General features: G+C 47.4%; 1 non-coding gene across 1 annotated transcript; it reads right to left on the reverse strand.

Moving 5' to 3' along the window:
• Window positions 1-1,009: 1,009 nt before the first annotated feature.
• On the reverse strand, window positions 1,010-1,084 carry Trnat-cgu (transfer RNA threonine (anticodon CGU)). The gene has a single exon. It is a non-coding gene; the product is annotated as a tRNA-Thr (tRNA).
• Window positions 1,085-5,120: the final 4,036 nt, after the last annotated feature.

A 5,120-nucleotide genomic window follows, 5' to 3' on the forward strand; every position in this document is an offset into this window, starting at 1 on the left:
AGATGATGCAGAGTACCACAGCCACAGTTAGACCAACTAATTTTAAACTTTGATGAGAATAGAAGGAAAGAGGCTGCATTGAGGCCTGACGGCACTACTGGAAAGGCTTTGAAGAAACTCCAAACTGATGGGAACTTAAGATCATTTCTGACGTGTGGCCTATGCACAGACGTTAGAGTGAGGAAGAAAACGTCAGAATAATTGAAAATTTGTAAATATTGAAAAGGAGTTTGATGTAATCATTCGGAATTTTGTAAATATTGTAAATAAATTTAATGTGGAACGAAAAGAAACTACCTCCTTGTGTTCCCCAGAAACGACAAAAATCCTGATAAAACTCTTTTGAAATTTGTAAAATTTCCCTAATAAAGACTGACAAAACTATCTCAAAGGCCAAGTCTTTTCTAGGGAATTATCACTGCATTCGCCTTGAGAGGTTCTTAGAGCCAAAATCTGTGTGAGTGGAACCGAATACAAAATCTATGCAGCGGACACACAGGCAAATGAAGCAGTTAAATCCATACTTTCTCCATCCTTTAGAAGATGAGCAAACTAGAAGGAAACTGGTAAACAAATTATCATAAAAAGTGACTTGCAATCTTTCAACATATTTTAAAACTCGGCTCCCCCCGTCGGAGGTTCGAGTCCCCCCTCGGGCACGGGTGTGTGTGTGTTGCCCATAGCGTAAGTTAGCTTAAGTTAGATTAAGTAGTGCGTAGGCTTAGGGACCGATGACCTCAGCAGTTGGTCCCATAAGACCTTACCACAGATTTCCAAAATCTAATTTTTAGTACTGTCGTAGACTACAGTATGTTTGTTGTGGATGCAAGAGCGGTCACGCTCGCTCGCCGCCTGGATTGTGTGCGCTCGCAGTGAAATGGGATAGTCATACGTAGCGCAAACAATGTGCTGCCTTCATAGGGACGACCATAATTAGGTTAGAATTATATTAATACCTTCAGCTGTTGACGGGGGTTGATATAAATCAACGGGGACAGGTGAAAATGTTTGCCCCAACCGGGACTCGAACCCGGAATCTCCTGCTTACGTGGCAGACGCTCTATCCATCTGAGCCACCGAGAGCATAGAGGATGATGCGACTGCAGGGACTATCTCGCGCACACCTCCCGCGAGACCCACATTCTCACCTTGTATGTCCACACACTACATTCGTAGTGTCCCAAAAAAATGGTTCAAATGGCTCTAAGCACTATGGGACTTAACTGCTGAGGTCATCAGTCCCCTAGAACTTAGAACTACTTAAACCTAACTAACCTAAGGACATCACACACATCCATGCCCGAGGCAGGATTCGAACCTGCGACCGTAGTGGTCGCGCGGTTCTGGACTGAAGTGCCTAGAACCGCTCGGCCATCCCGGCCGGCCGTAGTATCCCACCCCAACACACTCATTACTCGTGGAAGACATTTTTACCAAGTCACGTAAGAGTTCGGGGAATATGTGTGCATCCGCACAGAAGAAGAAGGTCATGTCCGAAAGAACAGATACCATATCCATATAAGTATATAATTCTGGCAATACCAGCCATGCGCGGATGTTGTAGGAGAGGAAACACTGGTGGACATGACGCCAAACCGTGGGCCACCGCGTCGATGGATGTTTCAGTTCGACGTTGTTGCTGGATGTGTAACGATGCAGTGTGCATAGTAATCTTTGGTAAGAGGAAGACGCTTGCTGGATGAGTGAGCTTGAGCATAACTGAAGTCGACCATGAAATCAGAAATGTGCGTCAGACAATGTGTAATGTGGTCTTCTGGTAATGGCGGAGACATGGTACCCTGCCTTGTCGAGCGGCGGATGGTCATTGGTCCCGCCACACGGCCACTGACCTGAATCAAAGATTCCGCGCTGCCATACAGGCGCCGGATATTATCGATAAAGGAGGGTGGAAAACCCATTCGGCTCATAATTGAGAACAGGAAATTATGCCGCCCCTTGTCGAATGCCCTGCCAAAACAGTGGTAACCACCGCGGCGCGGAATCTGCACTCCGTTTCCAGTACGATTAAATCACGACATTTCTCTGTGGCCGTATGTTTATTAATTGAGTTACCCGGAGTTGTCTATTCTGGGGATAGAATGCTAAGCAGTACCTTGCGGCAACGCGTCACCAGGAGTTGCAATAAGCTGATTTAGGGAGCGGTAATGTGCTGTCATCACTTCTGGTATTAGTTTGTGGATGGGTATAATCATTTCCGTTATAATGGGTGGCGGTACGGTGTTCCCCATCGTCAACAGTCATGAAACATTGTCGTCTACTGCGACGTGCCGGCCGTGGTGGCCAAGCGGTTAAAGGCGCTACAGTCTGGAACCGCGCGACCGCTACGGTCGCAGGTTCGAATCCTGCCTCGGGCATGGATGTGTGTGATGTCCTTAGGTTAGTTAGGTTTAAGTAGTTCTAAGTTCTAGGGGACTGATGACCTTAGAAGTTAAGTCCCATAGTGCTCAGAGCCATTTGAACCATTTTGAACTGCGACGTCATTAACGCAAGAAAAGGTACAAAAAATTCATTCGGCAATCCGTCGACGCCAGGTGACTTATGTAAAGCACTTTTGTTGATCGCATCGTGAGCTTCGTCGCACGTAACTGGCTCCGTCAGCTCGACCGCGTCGTTGCCGGTGAGGAGGCGAGTGACGTATGGTAACACAAACTCCTCAGCGTGGGTGTTGGTAGTCTGCTTCTGATGCGTTGTGCGGAGTGGTCTACAACGGCACTGACGATTTCGGCCTGGCGAGTGACGTGCTGGAAGCGACAGGTGTAGACCTTGGGGGATGAGTGTTGACGGTGTTTCCTATTGGCACCGGCCGGGGTGGCCGAGCGGTTCTAGGCGCTACAGTCTAGACCCGCGCGACCGCTACGGTCGCAGGTTCAAATCCTGCCTCGGGCAAGGATGTGTGTGTGTGATGTGCTTAGGTTAGTTTGGTTTAAGTTGTTCTAAGTTCTAGGGGACTGATGACCTCAGAAGTTGAGTCCGATAGTGCTCAGAGCCATTTGAACCATTTTTCCTATTGGCGGCGATATCAAGCGTGGTAGGGTGTTCCTGTTCCGCCAAACTTGACGTCGGATCCGCACCACTGCCCCTTGCAATTTACGGCCTGTCAACGGTACGATTTGTGCCTTAATCCTGCTGCTTACCCTCTGGGTCTCAGGGGTGGGTAGCTAGGCGTCGAGGTCGTGGAAAACAGCGTAGAAATACCCTCTTCACTTAAAACTTCCGGGCTGATAGGCCGTGGTCGAAGTATAAAACTGTCTCCTCAGTTTGCCGCTTTACCTCCGAGGGTGTCTCCCGCAGTCGGAGACGAAACGTCAGGAGACAGTTTTATACTTCGACCACGGCCTATCAGCCCGGAAGTTTTAAGTGAAGACAATACCGGCCGTGAAAGTTTACATTGTATGAGCGTAGAAATAGTCTGTAGTGTGCCGGCGCCACGCGGCTACCTCCTTGCCACAATGAATCAAGATACGTTGAATGGCAGGTTTGGCACATTCCAGTCACAAAATCAAGGCTGTGCAGTACTTAGGTAAATGACGCTCACTGGTGGCCCATTTCTCGGTAACGCGTTGAAGACAGTCGCGATCGTGGAGGTGGGAGGTGTTTAGCTTCCACGGTGCACGACTGCGTAAGACTACTTGTTGCGTGAGGAGAATAATCCAGATGTAGGCACTGTGGTACGAAAAGGCCAAGGGACAAAGTTCTGCACCTAGGAGCGCAAGTGTGAGTCCCCGATAGACATAAATCCTGTCAAGACGGTTCGCGAGCTGACCCGGCTGCTAAATATCTCCAGTTGCGTCGCCGTGCCGAACTTCCCAAGTGTCGCAGAGCAACAGATCACGGACGACAAGTCGCTGTTTTTGACAGGTGTTGCAGTGGGCATTTGATCCTTAGGGTGCAGGACACAATTAAAATCATCCACGAGCAAGTAATGGCCACAACGCTCACGAAATAAAGAGGCGATTTCTTCTGAACAGAGGTGTACTCTGTCGCGTCTGCATGTGGAGCCTGACGGACTGTAAATGTTGACAATACGCGTCCCCATGACGACGACGCCATGCCCTCTGGCGGACAGAAGGTACTCAATATCAGCCACCAGAATGCCCTTTCGGGCGTAGATGGATACGCCACGTCCCAGGTAATCACCAGGAGAAGGTTAAGTGTTAGATCCCACGATGTCCCGAAGTGTACCCAAGTGTACTTCCTGTAGCAGTGTGATGTCGACGTCCTATGCCCATATCATTTTAGTGTTGATCATTGTGAAACGCCCTGCTTAAGTGCGCAGGACAGAACAGGTACTTGGAATTGTGGAAAGGGGCCAAAAGGGGCTGTCAGTTACACTCGAACACATGTAACTTTATTTAGTTTTCCAAACAATACAGCAAAAATTTTTGAACTTAGTTATCAGCTGAATAGGTCACACTATCTTATGCCTTAAGTGAACAACCACTTAAATCTAAAAACGGCTGAAAGCGAATTAACTTAAAATTCAGACTCAAAACAGAATATTTAGAAGGCAGAAGGCCTCACGTAAGTAAGTTCTATAACTTGGGTGAAGACCCAACAAATCCCAACACTTGAAAAGCAAACAAATTTAATTTAAAGACGGCTGAAGGCCCATGATTTATGACCGCAGGTAAAATTATTTTTTTTAAAAAAAAGCACAAGGCAGAAGGTCTTATCTTCAATTAGGCTGAAGGTCTCACACAGTCTGTTACTTGAAACACAAGAACTTTAATTTAAACACGGCTGAAGGCCGATTACTTAAAACAACTAAAATAATTTTTAGTAAGCAGAAGTAGGCTTTATCTTTAAACAATATTTTACACAGGCGGAAGGCCCAAAGAATCTAAGCTTTAACAAGTAAGGAAATTAAATTTTAAAACGGCGCTGGCCGGAGTGGTCGAGCGGTTCTAGGCGCTACAGTCTGGAACCGCGCGACCGCTACGATCAAAGGTCCGAATCCTGCCTCGGGCATGGATGTGTTTGATGTTCAAATGGCTCTGAGCACTATAGGACTTAACAGCTGTGGTCATCAATCCCCTAGAACTTAGAACTACTTAAACCTAACTAACCTAAGGACATCACACACATCCATGCCCGAGGCA

This window comes from Schistocerca nitens, chromosome 4 (assembly GCF_023898315.1).
Source record: "Schistocerca nitens isolate TAMUIC-IGC-003100 chromosome 4, iqSchNite1.1, whole genome shotgun sequence".
Lineage (NCBI taxonomy): Eukaryota > Metazoa > Arthropoda > Insecta > Orthoptera > Acrididae > Schistocerca > Schistocerca nitens.